This window comes from Apodemus sylvaticus, chromosome 17 (genome assembly GCF_947179515.1).
Source record: "Apodemus sylvaticus chromosome 17, mApoSyl1.1, whole genome shotgun sequence".
Lineage (NCBI taxonomy): Eukaryota > Metazoa > Chordata > Mammalia > Rodentia > Muridae > Apodemus > Apodemus sylvaticus.
Genome location: NC_067488.1, coordinates 38266047 through 38286291, shown reverse-complemented (window position 1 = coordinate 38286291; position 20245 = coordinate 38266047).

The following is a 20245-nucleotide window of genomic DNA, read 5'->3' as shown; positions in this document are numbered from 1 at the left end:
ACCAACTATTTGAGAGGCTGCCACACCCACCTTCATTTATACAAGTATGGGAGATTCAGACTTATATCTTCTCAAATTTGCAGGACATGCTTTACCCATTCATCTCCTCCTCTGTAATAATAATAATATGACTCTGATCCTGCTGATAAATGCCAGACAAGCACTCTACCACTGAACTGCATCCCTATACCATTCTGACTCTTTGATAAGGAAAGAAACCAGTTCACGAGAGCAGAGGTCTTTTCTTATCATCATCTAGTGCCCTATCTCCTAATACTGCTTCATATGAAAATAAGTTTCAATATGAATTTTTGAGAAATACAAACTTTCAGACTTATTTACCTATGTTTGTAGTTATGTGTGCACAGATGCTGTGGCATGCATGTAGAAGCCAGAAGACAACTTGTGGGAATCAGTTATCTTCTACCAGTATGTTAGTCCCATACTATATGTGTAAATCAATCCAATTGATTATTGTCCCAAGCATGGTTTCTCCAACTGGACATTAGTGATATTGGGTGGAAAATGTATTACTGAGGACTGTCCTATGCCTTGTAAGTTGTATGATATGCAAACTTATAGATTTCTATGTAGTAGATGCTAGAAGTAACACCAAATTATAAAACTTAAAAATCAGTTGTTATTACCAAAGTTCTTCTCAGAGGCAAAACTGCTCCCAACACAGAACAACAGAGGTAAAGACAAACAGATACACAGGCAAACACCAGACTCTCCTTTTTTTGGCTGTGAGATCTTGAATAAATACTTAAACACCAAGTCTTAATGACAGTATATATTATTATATCTTGATAGATATGTCATATATATGTATACAAACAAACACACACCTCACACACATATATACATGTGTATGCATATATATATGTCTATATATTATCACAGGATTTGCAAGAGTTTTAGCAAAGTTAGCTAATAATGGATATTTATTACAGTTAAGGTATTTAAATGTTGTTCATGAACTCACTGAATAATAACAAATCTTGTGAAGCAAGTATGATTGTTTAGCTCCATCTTGGAAAGAAGGGGAACAGAAATAATGTAGGTAACCCAGCAACACTCCAAAGGAACTAAGTTAAAAATGTCAAAGTGAATGCATGGAGTCTGACTTAAGCTCACATGATATACCATCACTTTTCTAGTAAAATGCCCTGCTAAAAGAACAGCCACCTTCGATCCTCCCAGGACGCATCAGCAGCTCATTTCCAAGGGTGACTGCTGCTTTTGTAGGCAAAACCTTGAAGAATGTAGGAAGGCTTTTAGGCAACTATTAAGAGTAATTAAAGAATGCTTGTGCTTTGACGTTAAGCTTTGGAAACATAGGGAAGAACATGGTCTGAGATTTGTCCTCTAATACCTCAAAGTTCTTCACTAACTAGGAAACTCGAGCCTTTGGTGCTGTACTGACTCCAGGAGACCAAAGCTATGACCCTCGGTGTGTGTCCCAAAGCTGAGTGCCTTGAGAGAATCACAGAGCATGAAGGGCAACATGAAGACTGTTCACTCAGGTAAGAGAACTGAAGAACTAGAGATCAAGTGCTACAGAACCTGAACGGAGATAGGAGGGCTGTGCCCGGTGGCAATGAATAACATAGCATCAGCTGGAGGAGGGAGAGAAAGTTTGCTTTTCTCATTTTCCTTATCTACAGAATAATGAGATGGTTGCTTGTCACATATCTAGATTCTGTCAGAATTGAAGTGAGCACATCAGCGAGCATGGGTAACAGAGCAATAATCAATTATCCCACTTACTTCTGCCCCCATCACTCATGCTATAAGGCTTTAAGCAACGTGGCTTGGAGAACCCTGAGCTTTTTCCTGCTCAGTGCCCCCTCTCTGATGCTTTCTTCTCTCCCTACAGCCCTGAGAAAATGTTATTGCAAACACTGACCTCATAAAAATGCACAGAAAACCCTTTCCATACACTGAAGCAACACAAGCCAAAACAAAACAACAACAGCAACAACAAAAAAAATGGCCAAACAATTCTTTTTCATGTTTTTCAAGTTCTACTGGGATTTCTCTTCTGAACGAAGATGTTCTATTCCTGTTCAGGGAAATAAAGATATTGAAACTAAGAAAATTTCCCCTTTAGGTTCACTATTCAGTACCTCAGCAGTTTCTCCATTTTATTTTCTCATTTTCCCATCTATCATCTGACTTACATTTGCTCTCCTGTGTTCTCTTGCCAAGAATATGTTGAATACATTTACAGAGAAAAAAAATAGCCTTTCAAACCACAGCATTAAAACCAAAGAAATATTTTCTGTTCCTCCAATTCTGTCATTCTGCCAATAATCACTGTGTGCCTACTAATGGGGATGGCTTCATCTAGGCACTGAATGGATTTGGTTTTTTTTTTTTTGTTGTTGTTGTTGTTTTGTTTTGTTTTTAAATCTCTACTCTCATAAAGCTTCCAGTCTAGAAATGGTAAAGACTGGAAAGTTAAAATTAGTAACAGGCCAACAAGTAACCCATTTCTAATTATACTCAAGGCTGCTAATGGTTTGTTATTGGTTAATGGTTTATGTTAATGTTACATGTTAATGGTTTAAAGTGTTCATTGGGAAAGGGAAGTTCTCTATGGTACAGGTGATGCATGGCAGTCCTCTCTGCAGGGATGGAATGTGTGTTTAAAGTTAATGCAAGCTGTGGCAAGCAAAGGAACAACACAGGACAGTCCTGAGCAAGAACCTGCTGGAGTCCAGCTGGAGGAGTCAGGAGAATGAGGAACAAAGGCCACAGGAGAAGCAAAGAGTAGAGAAACTCAGAGGGCAGATCCGATTGGCATCTCTTGAGTCAACATAAAACCTTTGAACTCCATTTTCAATAAATGATTTCCTTGACAATTTCATATTCATATACAATACATTTGACTAACTGTCCCCCAATCTCATCTCTGCAGCCTTCCATCTTTACAAATTATTTCCCATATTTACTAGTTTATTTTTGTATAAAGTCCTGTAGAATTTAACTAGGAGCATCTGTGTTACCCTGAGCTTAGGACTAACCATCCTGGTGGACTTACCGTTTGTTGTAAAACTGGATATTGTGTCTCACCCTCTCCCTCTGCCTTCTACTTACCAAATATTTAACAATTTTAAAAATAAATTAATAGGAGATTTTAAACAAATCCAAAAAGTTGGTAAGGGAACGGGCTTGGTCAGGCTTATGTATAAAGTCATTAGACTTACCCAAATGCATACTAAACAAATGATGTAGAGAGAACATGTCTGAGGCTATCATCTTTGAAGATTGAGTCAGAGGTTAAAAAAAAAAAGCCTGTGCAGAGGTAGTCATAGAACATTAGTAAGATGTGCGTATATTTCAAACCACTTAGATTTGCTAATACAGTCAAAGGATTTCTGCTCCAGACTGCAAGCAGATTGTGATAGTCATAGAGAAAAAACATGAAATGCTTTTGCCTGAGCAATTGAGTGCATGAGGTAACATATTCTCTGAGATACAGGGAATATAGAGGAAGCATGTTTTTGAGTGAAGAATACAATTCAAGATGTTGTCTGCAAGTTGTATGAGAATCCTAGAGATGTACTGTAGAGATGGTAAGTATTCACTGAGCCACATGATCTGTGGTCTCAGTGATGCTGTCACGGCTTCTCCTCCTGTTGCTGAGATAAAATAATCTGACAAAAAGCAACTTAAAGAAGATAGTCTTTATTGTGACTCACAGTTCATGGTTACAAACCATGATAAGGAAGAAGTCAGAGAGCACAGGGGTTTGAGGCCACTGAGCATATTGCAACTTCAATCAGGACAAAAAGAACAATGAATTCTGCTGCTCTGTTTCTTCTTCCTTTACATATGAGGCAAGATCAACTGTATCAGCCCGTAGTGGACAGGGATTCTCACATCTGTTAAGGCAAGAAACTTAATCCCCTACATGCATACATAAACATTCAATTCACAGTAATTCTAGATCTCAGTCAACAACTGAGAGTAGCCTTTACATATGTATAAGATACTCCTTCTATTACATTGTCCCATGAGCTCTTACGGCCTTTAAGAGCCTGATATTTAGCTGGCATGGTGCTCAGTGAAAGAGCATGTGAGGCAACCCCTCTCTAGGAATTCACAGTGTAGGAAAAATAGTCATCGATGGCGTTGTGTTTTGTAAAAAGGGGTATGATGCGGTGGCAGGGGGGTACCTTAGCACTCTCATCCATCCCTCTGAGGTTTCAGCCATTCGACACACCTACTATAAAAGGAAGTTTATTTGAGACCTGGAAAGGGAGTCGGGAGAAGGTAGTAGAGGCAGAGGAAGAAAAGCGACAGAGAACAAAAAGAACAAGAAAGAGATGAAGAGAGAAAGAGGGGAGGATCCTTGAGAAGAGAGGGAGAGGGACAGAGTAGGCAGAGAGAAGAAAAGTAGAGAATGAGAAGTCAGTCTCTTTTAGCAAACCAGGCTCCTAACTGACTGTTGCTAGGTAACAAGTGGGTGGAGCCATGAGGAAATGTTAACAGATGAGATAAACAGAACTGAATGGATTCTTAAAGAATTATAGGTGTCTGTGCCTCACAGGAAACCACTGAAGGAAATGGAAGAGGAACCAATTCATGAGACTTAAGGGGAATGGAGAAAGCAAAGTTGGGTCCAAAAGAAGGAATATTAGTTTGTTGGAATGAAAAGAAGATAGATGAGAATATCCCAAAGCCAACGACAAGGAGCTAGTTTGGGAGATTTTATATTGCCCTGTAGGTGGTAGTGGCAAAGATTAAGCATTGGGGGCTGGCAGGCTCCGAAAAGTCCCAAAGACCTTAACCTGTGGAGCATAACAAACAAAAACACTCAATAGAGCTACTCAGGGACATAGTATATAATATTATGCATTATAAAGGCTGAGAAGTCTAAAATCGTTAGTATGGGCTATCAAATTGAGACTTGGGAACACCACAGAGAAAAGGAAGGTAGAAGTGTGACTGCTCCAGAACTCCCCTGTCTCCAGGGAGGCCAGTGTCTTTTAATAACATTCACACCTTAAAGCATAAGCTGAAGCCTGTGCACATGAGGAAGATCATCTGCTTTACTTGGAGATCACTGACTTAAACACCAATCTCCTCCAATAATCTTCTTCAAATCAACACATAAGATTCAGCACCACAGAGCCTAAAACGGAATTTGAAAGAAGCAAATTCTTTGTAAATCTCAAGCTGATCCAACTAGTTTGGTGGAGCTTGAAAACAATAACAATTAGTTTCAGTGTGTCTGGTTTTATGTGGAGGTCTTTGATCCACTTGGAATTGAGCTTAGTACAAGGAGATAAGGATGGATCAATACGCATTCTTGTGCATGCTGACCTCCAGTTGAACCAGTACCATTTGTTGAAACGGCTATCTTCTTCCACTGGATGTTTTCTGCTCCTTTGTCGAAGATCAAGTGACCATAGGTGTGTGGATTCATTTCTGGGTCTTCAATTCTATTCCATTGGTCCACTTGCCTGTCCCTGTACCAATACCATGCAGTTTTTAACACTATTGCTCTGTAGTATTGCTTGAGGTCTGGGATACTAATTCCCCCAGAAGTTCTTTTACTGTTGAGAATAGTTTTAGCTATCCTGGGTTTTTTGTTATTCCAGATAAATTTGAGAATTGCTTTTTCTAACTCTGTGAAGAACTGAGTTTGGATTTTGATGGAGATTGCATTGAATCTGTATATTGCTTTTGGCAAGATGGCCATTTTAACTATATTAATCCTGCCAATCCAAGAGCATGGAAGATTTTTCTATTTTCTGAGGTCTTCTTCGATTTCCTTCTTCAGAGACCTGAAGTTCTTGTTGTATATATCTTTTACTTGTTTGGTTAGAGTCACACCTAGATACTTTATATTGTTTGTGGCTATTGTGAAGGGTGTCATTTCCCTAACTTCTTTCTCAGCGTGCTTATCCTTTGAGTATAGGAAGGTAACTGATTTGCTTGAGTAGATTTTATAACCTGCCACTTTGCTGAAGTTGTTTATCAGCTGTAGAAGTTCTCTGGTGAAGTTTTTTGGGTCACTTAAGTATACTATCATGTCATCTCAAATAGTGATAATTTTACTTCTTCCTTTCCAATGTGTATCCCTTTGACCTCCTTATGTTGTCTAATTGCTCTAGATAGAACTTCAGGTACTATTTTTAAAAGATATTGAGAGAGAGGGCAGCCTTGTCTAGTCCCTGATTTTAGTGGGATTGCTTCAAGTTTCTCTCCATTTAGTTTGATATTGGCTACTGGTTTGCTGTATATTGCTTTAGCTATGTTTAGGTATGGACCTTGAATTCCTGTTCTTTCTAAGACTTTTAGCATGAAAGGATGCTGAATTTTGTCAAATGCTTTTTCAGCATCTAATGAAATGATCATATGGTTTTTTATTTTTATTTGTTTATGTAGTGGATTGCATTGATAGATTTCCTTATATTAACCATTCCTGCATCCCTGGGATAAAGCCCACTTGATCGTGGTGGATGATCCTTTTGATGTGTTCTTAGATTCAGTTGGCAAGAATGTTATTGAGTATGTTTGCATTGATTGCAAAATCAGGGAAATTGGCCTGAAGTTCTCTTTCTTTGTTGGATCTTTGTGTGGTTTTAATATCAGTGTAATTGTGGCTTCGTAGAATGAGTTTGGTAGTGTTCCTTCTGTTTCTATTTTGTGGAAAAGTTTGAAGAGTATTAGTGTTAGGTCTTCTTTGAACGTCTGATAGAATTCTGCACTGAAGCCACCTGGTCCCGTGCTTTTTTTGGTTGGGAGACTTTCTATGACCCCTTTTATTTCTTTAGGGGTTATGGGACTGTTTAGATGATCTATTTTATCCTGATAAAACCAGACACACTGAAACTAATAGAAAAGAAACTGGGGAAAACCCTTGAGGACATGGGCACAGGGGAAATTTTCCTGAACAGAACACCAATAGCTTATGCTCTAAGAATTGACAAATGGGATCTCTAAAATTACAAAGTTTCTGTAAGGTAAAGGACACTGTCAAAAGGACAAAACAGCAACCAACAAATTAGGAAAAGATCTTCACCAACCCTACATCTGATAGAGAGTTAATATCAATATATACAAAGAACTCAAGAAGTTAGACCCCAGGGAACCAAATAACCCTATTTTAAAATGGGGTACAGATCTAAACAAAGAATTTTCACCTGAAAAAATTCAGATGGCCGAGAAGCACCTTAAGAAATGCTCAACATCATTAGTCATTAGTGAAATGCAAATCAAATCAACCCTGAGATTTCACCTCATACCAGTTAGAATGGCTAAGGTTAAAAACTCAGGAGATAGCAGGTGTTGGTGAGGATGTGGAGAAAGACACTCCTTCACTGCTGGTGGGATTGTTAGATGGTACAACCACTATAGAAATTAGTCTGGCGGTTCCTAAGAAAACTGGATATGACACTTCCAGAGGACCCTTCTATACCTCTCCTGGGCATATGCCCAGAGGATTCCCCAGCATGCAATAAGGACACATATTCCACTATGTTCATAGCAGCCTTATTTATAATAGTCAGAAGCTGGAAAGAACCCAGATATCCCTCAATGGAGGAATAGATACAGAAAATGTGGTATATATACACAATGGAGTACTATTCAGCAATTAAAAACAATGAATTCATGAATTTTTTAGGCAAATGTTTGGAACTGGAAAATATCATCCTAAGCATGGTAACGCAACCACAAAAGAATACACATGGAATATAATCATTGTAAGTGAATATTAATTAGCCCTGAAACTCTGAATCCTGAAGATACAATTAGCATATCAAATGATTTCCATGAAGAAGGAAGAAGAGGGCCCTAATCCTGGAAAGGCTTGATCCAGCATTTTAGGGGAATACTAGGACAGAGAAAAGGGAGAGGGAAAGATAGGAGAATGGATGGAGAGAAGAGGACTTATGGGACATATGGGGAGGGGGGAACTGGGAAAGGGGAAAGCTTTTGGAATGTAAACAAAGAATATGGAAAATATATATATATATATATATATATATATATATATATATATATATATAAAGAAAAGAATAACAATATTAGCCATTTGCCACATGCTTAACACTAGGAATGATTTGTGTTACTATAGTCCATGCAACTCTTACAACAACCCTTCGTACAGAGACACGGTGTGTACTGGCTAGTTTTGTGTGTCAACTTGACACAGGCTGGAGTTATCACAGAGAAAGGAGCTTCAGTTGGGGAAGTGCCTCCATGAGATCCAGCTGTGGGGCATTTTCTCATTTACTGATCAAGTGGTGAGGGCCCCTTGTGGGTGGTTCCACTTTTGGGCTGGTGCTCTTGGGTTCTATAAGAGAGCAGGCTGAGCAAGCCAGGGGAAGCAAGCTAGTAAGAAACATCCCTCCATGGCCTCTGCATCAGCTCCTGCTTCCTGACCTGCTTGAGTTCCAGTCCTGACCTCATTTAGTGATGAATTGCAACGTGGAAATGTAAGCTGAATAAACCCTTTCCTCCCTAACTTGCTTCTTGGTCATGATGTTTGTGCAGGAATAGAAACCCTGACTAAGACACAGTGAATTTTATCTTTCCAAGGGTATAAATTGACAGAGGAAACTGGACATACTTTCAAATGAAACTATGCTGGGACTATTTTCAGTCCTTTCTGTGCGATTTTCCTATCTACAAACAAGCCTGCTAAGATCTAGCAGAACCTGGGGACCAAAAGTAAACTAGCACCATGGCTGTGGTGATAAGGATGAGGACACCCTTACACACACACACACACATAGGCTTTAGTGTTTGAACACTTGAATCCCAGTAGTTGTTGTGGTACAGCCCTGCTGAAATAAGTATTGTACTGGCAGCAGCTTAAAGTATCCACAGACCCCACCTATCTTCCATTTCTATCTTCTTTCTATTTGTTCCAGAGCCTGTGACCTTTTAGGTTCCTGCTCTTGCCACCATGCCTGACATTTGCTGTCATGTCTCCCTCCAGAATGGATTCTCACCCTCTGAAATCAGAAGACAAAATGGACCTTTTCTTCTATGAGTTGTTAATAATTAATGCAGTGACAAAATATTGTACATGGTAAATTAACCCAAACTTGGAGATCTTCCTATCAAAACAAGCCCAGGTGATGTTTTTGTGCATTTATTCAATCACCCATCTGTCTAAATAATACTGGGTCCCGATTTCACTAATAACTAAGAAGCCTTCACAGACTGAGGCTCTTACCCTTGTCATCTATCAGCCCACAGACTGGATCATGAAATATGATCTGCACATCTCAAATAGTATATAGTGCAATTAGACATGATCTCATACAGCCAACTCTACCTTCCCTTGTTCCATTCAGTGCTTGAACAGGGACAAGACAGAGCTACCTTCCAGTCAGCTAGTGAATGTATGATTACTACACAGATATTTCAGACCCATACCACTCATCTGATTTTTCTCACTGTCTTCATTGCCACCTTCTCTGACAATTACGGGAGCTATACCGCAGCTATTATTCTTATTGCTATGGGAATCACTGCTGCAGTTGTAATAGTCGCTATCACTCATTCATTTAAACACATTTATTGAGCAACTCTTGCTCTTTGTAAGCTAGGGAGCTATGAAGTACTTTGAGAAAAGGGTGATATTATCTAAGTTATATTTCAAAACTAGGATTCTTATAGTTATGCTGTGAACAGAGCCATAAAAAGGCAAATCTCAAAGCAGAGGGAGCAGTTAGGAGGTTATTGAAATGATCCAGATGGGACAGGACGGGGGTCTCAGACCACTTTGATACCGTATCGGTGGCAAGAAGTGGTCAAATGAGCAATTTCTGCAAGAAGAGGGGCATTTTCAGGGTCACCTGAGCCACTGGAAAGAGAAACATAAAAACTGAGGATGATGGCCCTCTTTGGTCCTGGAAGCTACATCTATGCCTAGCTAAATTATGAATTGTATGGAGACCAGACTTTAGGCACACTATGTGGTTTGTCAGCAAGACACGTCACTCAACTGTGATGAGATTAAAATGCACTAGACATTGGACTTGAGTATTGGAAACACACAGCTACAAGATAGTACTCCCGTCTTCTGATCATATCAACAAAGGGGTTAAATTAATTATATTAGACTTGGTCCCAGGTAGCAGTCAGAATGCAGAGAAAGAACACCTGCTAAGGGAAGAACTCATGGGGTCTGTAGCTTCAAAGAATCTTGAAATTCATTGCAAACCCTTGTAGTCGATAAAAATAGGGCTGCTCAGGATGGTTAATTAATCAAAAGATTCAGTTAAATAGAGGTTCATAAAAATGATGCATCTACACTTTAAACATTTTATATTAACTTAAAATTTAAAAATGTGTCTTCATTTGCTGAGGTTGAGATGTGCCGGCAAGGCCTAGGTTTGAATATGTGCTCAGATTGATTACAATTCCCCCTAGTCCTTTTTGCATAAATCACACTCATAATGTATGGCCTATGATTTCCTATATGAGGTTCTGGAGAGTAGAGTAAAAATGTAAAGAGACATAGAAAGCTACAAGAATATAGCCTTCTGGATAATTTTTTCTGCTAATCTCTTTTTACTGGTCCAGCCATAATTTTTAAAGTCTCATCATGGCTTCTTGAAGCATTGACACTTGTTTCCATAGAAATATCCCTCTTTGTCCTCACATTTACATTTAATCATTTGCATAGTAATTAATTAAGTCTACAAATACGACAAGAAGAACTGTCACAAACAGAAGTGCTATGCAGGAAGCATCAATTCTTCTCCAGGGAGCACAGCTCTGCAGGTATAATGAGAACAACCTGTGAGCTCAGGACTGTCAAGCATTTCCCAGACAGTATCAAAATGTTTTATTATGAGTAGCTTGGTTTGTTTATCCAGAACATGATTGGAAACAATTCATTTCAGAGACAACCTTGGAAATAAATATAAAGCTAGAATGCTATATACACAGCCTCTCCTGCCCCCACCCCCATCCATCCTCATACCTACGCACCTTGTATAAACTCTAGTCAAAATGCTCAGCTGAAGAGAATACATTTTTTAGAGCATGTCTTCTGTCTGTTATTTGGTTTACCTTTTTCTGTTTCAACATAAATAGCACTCACACCATACCATACCTGAGCCATCATCTCTGCATTAACTTACACATTGAAAGGCTTATGAACTGGAAGTTATTGGCTTCTTAGTTATCTTTCTACACACCAACATTTAGAAGACAGGATATTTGGAGCTTATGGTTTCAAAGGGTTAGAATCCATGACCATCATGACAGAGAGGGCAGAGAGCATGGCAGCAGACAGGCAGTTGGGGACACTGGAACAGAAGCTGCTAAGACTTCACACCATAATACACAAGTCAAAAGAGAAAGACAGACGGAGAAAGAGACCAGAATAGCACAAGTATTTTGAAACCTCAAAGCCCATACCCAGTAACATATATCCTTCAACAAAGTCAAACCCCCTAATCCTTCCCAAACACTTCTACCAACCAGTAACTAAGTATTGAAACATATGAACTATATGAAGACTATTCTCATTCAAACACTCATATGGCCCCTTAGGCTCATAGCCATATCATAATAATAAATGCAATTTTATAATATCAAAAGTCACCATAGTCTTTCACAGTCTCAATATAGTTTAAAACTCCAAAAATCTCTTCTGAAACTCATATCAATTCTTAATTCTAGTCCTCTATAAAATTGGAAATCAAATTACATACTTTCAACATAAAATGACACAGAATGTGCATTATCATCCCAAAAGAGAGGAATGGGGATGTGGTATGTATATATTAAACACACGGGAGGCTCAAAATTGCAGGAAAAATTCTAATTCCCATAGGTCCATGTCTGATGTCAAAGGGCTTAGGTGGTCCCACCCTTTCAGCTACCAAGCTATTTAACAGCCTATTTCTGCGTGCTGGGCTGCTTCCAATCTTTGCACGCAGCTCTCCTTGGCATTTGTTTCAAGGCTCTGGCATCTCCAATATCTTGGGTCACCAGTGCAGTCCAGGCACCATGACATTCAGAGTGTCATGCAGAAAAACTTCAACTCTCCCCTGCCACACACCTGGCTCCAGTGGCTCTCCTTAACTATGGCACAAGATTCCATAACTCCTCTGCTCATACAACCTTTATGACTCTAAAATCATAACCATTTGTAGCATTGACGGAGTTGATTGCCTGAAGAGGACTGAGATTGGCCCCCTGTAAATTATCACATTTGCAGAAACATTTCTCTGTTGATGCTTTTTAGGGACAGAAAATTGCTCAATTCCTTTTGTTTGTTTGTTTGTTGTTTTGTTTTGTTTTTGTTTTTGTTGTTTTTTAGGAGTTGGGAGATTAGCTGGTGTGTTTTCCCTGAAGGGACTTTTCACTTTATTCCATTTCAGAAAATAATTATTTTTTTTATTCCTATCAACCCAAGCCATGGCTCCCACTTTACATATCTAGGTCTCTTTTTTTTCCTCCTCAAACTGCACATTTTGCATTTTGTTTTGCTCTGCTCATTCTGTCTCGCTGTAGACCTGCATAAGAATGGTTACTGATAACCATGTGACAGAGTCAATATTAGACTGTCTTATCTCTTCCATCAGGGGAATTAGTCCAATGCTTTTCAATTTAGCCTCAGGCAAATTCTTAGGGCAAGGCCAGGAAGCAGACAATTTTCTTTGTCAAAATGTCCTGTGCTATCTCTATCTTGGTTATTGTTCTCCTCTGGAACATTTTCAGTGAGGCCTCAGGGTCCACATTACTCCCAGCACTACTGTCTTCTAAACTCCTGATAGGATGGCTCTCTAAGCTCTGCCTACCTAATTCATTCATTCAACCACTTTCTTACACCAAAGTCTTAATGCCTTCCACATTGCTCAAAACCTGACCTGCCACTGGCAACAGCCAAATTCTGTCTTAGTTACTTTTCTGTTCCTTTGATATGACACCATAACCAAAGTAAATTATAGAAGAAAGAGTTTGCTGGGGGCTTACAGTTTCAGAGGGGTTTCATCTCTGGCATGGCAATAGGCAGGAAGGCATTGCACTGGAGCAGTAGCTGGAAGCTCACACCTTGATCTGCAAGTAGGAGAGAGAGAGAGAGAGAGAGAGAGAGAGAGAGAGAGAGAGAGAGAGAGAGAGAGAGAGAGAGAGAGAGGGAGGGAGGGAGGGAGGGAGGGAGGGAGAGGGAGAGGGAGAGGGAGAGAGAGAGAGAGTTTTGAAAACTCGAAGCCAGAAATATACCACTTTTCACCAACTGGGTACCAAATATTCAATCATACAAGTCTATGAAGGCCATACTCTTTCAAACCACCATAATTGACACTAAAACCTATAGTCTCAATCTTTTCTTCTAGTCTCCTTTCTTTTTTCTTCATTTGCATAGACAAAGAACCCCAACCAGGGTTTTTCTTGCCTTCTTTTTACAGGGAGAAAGAAGAAACTATTTCAGATTTGTGGGGCCCGAGCAGTTTCTGCTGCAGCCTCTCTACTCTGCAACAAACAACCACAAGTTGTGTATAAGTAAATGAGGGTATCTGTAGATCAATAAAACTTTATTTAAAATGTAGATTGGGCAAAATAGTTGAAGATTTTTATTTGAGATAGGGTTTCTCTGTGTAGCTCTGGCTGGTCTGGAACTCAATGTGTAGACCAGGCTGGCCTCGAACTCAGATATCCACCTGCCTCTGCTTCCCAACTGCTGGGATTAAAGGCATGTGCCAACATGGCCCAGCTTTTTTTTTTTTAATTCTTGTTTTAAATAAAAGAAATATCCACAATCTCTTACTTGGTATTGTTTAATATAGGTTAAGACAAATCCCAAATTCCTGAGGCTGTTGAAGTACAATTCTATTTGTTATATGAATCCCAAAGTGTTGTTCTAGAAAGGATGACACTCCTCCACACAGCACTTCAGTAACCCATCCTGTTTTCATCTTTCACCTCATATGGCCTATATTGTGTAGCTTTCAAAGTCATTCAGAAACCAACAAGCAAGATCAGTCACATAGCAAGGCTAGAGATATGAAGAACTTCACAGCTTTATTAAATAACATTGTTGAATGTGTGCCTTACAGACTAGATAGAATTTTGGTAAGAATAAGTAACAGGTATTAAAGAATTAAGTGAAGAATAATAAATCAATATGTATCTGAATAGGAGGAAAAGATTTAGAGTAGAATGTAGAAAAGAGACAGTGAATACCAGGAAATCAGCATGTTGCAAGTCTATAGACAACATGAGAATAGTGAAGGCTGGAAATATTTTGAATAGTGAACAATTGACAAATAACAAATATTTCACACTGGCTTAGGGGTCTTGTGTTCCTTGGAGAAAGATGAAATATTTGATGGAATTAAAGCAGGAATTAGTTGTTCCCACAGGGCAAGATGTTCCTGTGATTCTATGCCCTGGAGTCTGGTCATTTATCTCTCACTGTTTTGTGAATGTACAAATAACACAATCAGATTTATTTAAACAAAATAAATGCTACCTTTATTTTTAACTGAAAAAATATAAAGCACAGGAGTCCATCGGAAAAAGAAGATTATATAAAGGGGAAGGAGAATCCTATAGAGCTTATGTCACAGTATTCAGAGTCTACATAATAAGATTCAGTAGAGGAGAAAGAGCATGGAGTCGGAGTCCAAAGCCTGTACATAAGTCTGGATTCCACAATAAATAACTATCCCTTGGTGTCAATCACTTCTCCTCTCATAGATCCAGAGACCTGGGTCCTCACAGAGAAGAGTGAAGAAGTTGAGAAGCTCTTCTTGTAGCTCTAGTATTCTGGTGATTGGCAAAAATTAAAAATAACAAGAATCCATTTTAAATCTCCTCCACCTGCAATCCAGCCTAAGAGTCTAATTACAATGCAGGAAGGCACCGATGATAACTAGAGGCTGTAAATGAGAAACCAGTGCATGCTGCTGCCTGCACATGCCCTGCCATAGTCTAGAAGTAAGAATAGGCATGCTCCTGCAAATGCAGCCGAGGGAACCTCCGTTTTCATTGATAATAATATTCATTAATTTATTCAACTGGCTTGCTCTATTTTTTCTATTGTCCAGAATCCATCAAATTATTCTACCCTCCCACAAGAATTGCTGATAGCCACTGATCGATGACGTTGTTTACACAGCCTTGCAGCACTCTGGTTTTAAACTAAAATTAAAATGGGAGGAAAAAGAATCCTAACGCTAACCCTGCAGCAATCAAGAAATTAATCGTTGGTTTCTAAAACATTCTTGAGGCTGAGATTAAAAAGTCTCAGCCCCAGAGGATCACAGCATATAAGGGCTTCCATTCACTACCAGACAAAATTGTTTCAAGGCTTCAAATGGAAGCCAAGCAAATGCTTTTCCTGGCAGACACTCTCAAAAACATTCCGAGGTGCACTCAGGCAGGACTCTGATGAGCACCTGAGATGGTGCTTACACAAAACAGAGCTGTTTGGAAGCCATTTTGATAAACGGCACTTTCCTCCCAGCCATGGCTGAACACAGAGGTGATGTCACTTCTAAGTGTATCTAAATTGCCCATCACAATTAAGGTGTCATTTAAGCTCCAGGAATGCTCTCTCTGTCTGATTCTGAAAGAGAGAACTGCTTTAAAAAAATAGGTCTTGTCCAGACATGTAATAGAAGTAGGAGGACATTTCTAGTCCACACTTAAATACCTGAATCTGCCTTTCCTTCTAACACAATATACCTCCTGAGTTCTATCAGCCATTAGAGAAACTGCAAATGTAGTACAAGTCACAAGAGTCCATACAGGTTTCCTGAGATTTGGGACTCCAAAGACTTTGCATGTGAAAGACAATGTGAATTAGAATTTTGTTACATTAAAAAAAAAAAAAAAAAAAAAAACAAAAAAAAAACAGGAGCAACAGCCTTGGTAAAGGCCAGGAGGTCAAGATAGCCAAAGAAAAGAGGACAAAATTGATGCTTCTGAGCTGTAGAACTGTAGCAGGCTTGCTGTAACAAAGACATCAGATGCAATAGGCTTGGATACCAGCTCATCCAGCTACTAGTTGTGTAATCTAACCACCACCAATGAACCTCTGAATCCTTGCTGGTGTACTGGTGACAAGAATGACTTGCCTGCTGTGACATGGAAGACAGAGGGGTCTTGCAGAATCTGTCTGTGTAAGGGGCTCCATAGGAGTTCTGTGCATTTGAATCCTTACTACCTACTCTTTTGTCCAGCAAAGCTCTAGAGTGTCTGATGCCTGCAGATCCTGCCTAAGTTAATGCATCTCCTTCATAGAGGTATCAAATGTACTAATTACCATGCACTGGGATCAACCCTGTGAATTCCCTCACAGTCAGCACAAGGACTAGGTCTGGAAGTTAAGTGCATTAATAAGTTATTTAAAAGAAACAAGTTTTTAAGGGAACACTAGAGGTGAGCTCAGTCCAACCTTGAGGACTCACCATGAATTGGTTTCCTATCAATAAAACAGTGCCTAATGTATCTTAATCCCCAATTGAAAATTATGAGCTAAATAAGTAAACCAAAAGCTCACACACTGTTTCCAGGGAGTGATACAAGGTACATGGCTCTGTAACACTGTAAGCAATAAAGTGATTGGTTAGGCATAAAGGTGGAAAGGAATGTGGATAGAGTTATGGAGGGTTATATGTGATTGACATGAATATGTCTGAGAGTACATCTCTCTAGACAGAATAGTTGAGTATTGTGAACTAATAGGAGGAACCTAAATTCAGAAAATATAATATACTCTTTATGTACATTTTTAATTAGCATTATTATTTTTTTAGTTAGCCTAGAAGAAATAGGTTGACCATAATATGTTCATACTTAGCTATCATCAGAATATCACTTTAAAAAGTAAATTCAACATATTTATTGTTGTCCTGATAAAGGTTTTTAAAGTGAAGCTGATAAAACCTTTATGACTGATAAGGAGGTATCAGAAGTGATGTTGCTGGATTACTCAGACTTTCATGTGCTTAATCTGTGGTACAAGTTTCAAGATCTCTATAAATCTAATGAAGCTTTATAGAAAAGCATGGGTTTAGAAATAGTGAAAATGTATACTTCAGGTATACTGGATGCCTGGGGCAGAGTTTTTAAAAGAGCTAGCATCAACATACCATGTCCACTATGTAAGCATCAGTAATCAAGCAAGTTAGGAGAAAACACTGGACATCCCTGACTGTAAGACTGATGACATCATCCTACTAGCCATTACAGTTTCCAGGATCTCAGAGATGAGTTGAAACAGTATTAGATATAAAAAATACTACATGAGGCCAAATCAGGCGGATATAATAATATAGTTAGAGAGAAGCATGTAAAAGAAACTGGAGACAACAAAGAAGGCAGTCTCTGCTCCATACTTTGTCTCCGTATTTTTTCCCTTGAGTATTTTGTTACCCTTCTAAGAAGGATTGAAGTATCCATACTTTGGGATTCCTTCTTCGTGAGTTTCATGAGTATCTTGTATATTCCAAGCTTTTGGTCTAATATCCACTTGTCAGTGAGTGCACACCATGTGTGTTCATTTGCGACTGGACTACCTCACTCAGGATGTTTTCTAATTCCATCCATTTGCCTAAAAGTTCATGAATTCATTGTTTTTAATAGCTGAGTAGTATACCATTATGTAAATGTACCACACTTTCTGTATCCATTCCTCTGTTGAAGGGCATCTAGGGTGTCTCCAGCTTCTGGCTATTATAAATAAGGCTGTTGTGAACATAGTGGAGCATGCATCTTTGTTATTTGTTGGAGCATCTTTGAGGTATATGCCCAGGAGTGTTACAGCTGGGTCTGAAAGTAATACTATGTCCAATTTTCTGAGGAACCACCAAACTGATTTCCAGAGTGGTTGTATTAGCTTGTAATCCCACCAACAATGGAGGAGTGCTCGTCTTTCTCCACATCTTCACCAGCTGTCACCTGAGTTTTTGATCTTAACCATTCTGATTGGTGTGAAGTAGAATCTTAGGGTTGTTTTGATTTGCATTTCTCAGGTGACTAAGGATGTTTGGTACAGAGACAGTCAGGTAGATCGATAGAATAGAACTGAAGACCCAGAAATGAACCCACATACCTATAGTCACTTTGTCTTTGACAAAGAAGCTAAAACCATCCAATAGAAAAAAAAAAACAGCATTTTCAACAAATGATGCTGGTTGAACTGGCAGTCAGCATGCAGAAGAATGCAAATGGATCCTTTCTTATCTCCTTGTACAAAGTTCAAGTCCAATTAGATCAAGGACTATCCTTTCTCTCTTTTTATTATCTATTTGTCCCTCATGCAAGACATCAAAGTTTAAGTTAGTTATACTGAAATAGAAATAGTCTAGTCTAGGAGAAAAACACATTTGGATGTAGGCTACAGTGCTAATCATAATATGGCCATCACAGTCAGTATACAACATGTGTTCAAAATCCAGAAAGCTGATGGAATGATCCGGTTCTCTTGCTGTTTTCTTTCTATTCTCTTTTAAGATTTTCTCACCCTGACTTCTGCTAACGTCCTTCATCATGTTCTATGTGCTCCTTCAAACACAATACATATAAACACCTCCCTTTTTTTTTTAGCCCTGATATCATTTCTCCAAGGTCAGCTACATTTCTCATTCATTCACTCATTCATTATATTTCCCCCATTATCTCTGAAAATGAATGCCTTACTTAGCCCTCGCCAGTCTTGAAAATGTTATTGTAGATGCTGGCTGTCATGGTGGAAATTTCTAGCTATTCTACTTTAGTTCCATAAATAAAATTTGAAGGATGCCCTAAAGGATTTGACAAACATTTGGCCAATTCAGGATGGTCTCCAGAGTTAAGGTGTAGATCAACAAGTGACATTTGATTCATGAGAGGCAAACTAAATCTCTACACTATCCCTGGTAAGTATGAGAACTGCTATCTTGGTTGACAAAACCAATAAATTGGCATGAACAGTAGTGTGACACACAGCTATCACAGTTCTAATTCTGTCTGGTTGATTCTCAACCTTCTAACTGGAGCAGGAGAAAGACAGAAACATAATCTTGTACCAGGCGACTTATCTTGGGCTAATCGCTTAGTTACCCTCACCAAAAATGGGAAGCATCTCTGAAGTCAAAGGAGCATGAAGGCCTTGAAGTCACAAACAGGAGAACAATACACACTAGTCCCTACTCAACTGGCTATGCCTCTGAGAAAAATCATTAAACTCTCTGTATTACCAGTTCTTCATTCTAGAAACAGAGAGAAGAATGTGGTTCTCACTGATATCATGGTTTCTTATGGAGAGCCTCAGCTCCAGCCACAGTGCTCCTCAAATGTTCATTTGTTTTTAGTCACTATTATATTAAAGGAGAATGTGTGCTCAAAATTAAATTTTTATGCAATGGGATTGTTTTCTATAATGAGGAAGACTTACTGCACTTCAAGCAGCTAAGTAGACTGGAACTCAGGATATCTAATATTAATATCAATTTTAATATTAATAATTATAATAGCAGATATAAATTGAATGCTGAACTTTAAAGTTAATCATATAGTTTAATTAGTGATCTATTAACTTTGTTTAAAATCACAGCAAGAAGGCAGAGTGAAGCGCTTCTCCAACTGTGCTTTATATATAAAAATGTGCTGTTACAAAGGCGCTAAGTGCTATGAACTCTTTGCACTGCTGTCCCTGTGTTCTATAGGTTTGGTTATGCACATATTTTCATTGAATTCTAGAAAGTCATTACTTTCTATATTTCTTCCCTGACACAGTTGTCATAAGAACAAAGCTGTTCCATTTCCACAAGTTTGTAGACACTTTTGTTTCTGTTGTTTTTGAAGTCCAGCTTTATTCCATGGTTGTCTGATAAGATACAGGGTGGGTGTTTATTTCAATTTTCTTGTATTTACTGAGCCTTGTTTTGTGACTGAGTATATAATCAATTTTGGAGAAGTTTCCATGTGTACTGGGAAGAAGGTATACTCTTTGATATCTGGATGAAATTTTCTGTAGATGTCTATTAGGTCTGTTTGAGTTATAAAGTAATTAGTGAAATCTTATACTATTGACACACCACCTAAAAGCACAAGAAAAGATAAGCTCTAGAACAAAAAGAATCAAACACACCCAAGAGGAGTAGATGGCAGGAAATAATCAAACTCAGGGCTGAAATCAATAAATTAGAAACCAAGAGAACATATTTGGAATCAATGAAACAAAGAGTTGGTACTTTGAGAAAAATCAAGGACAGAAAAACTCTTAGCCAAACTAACTAAGAGGCAGAGAGAGAAAATCCACATTAAC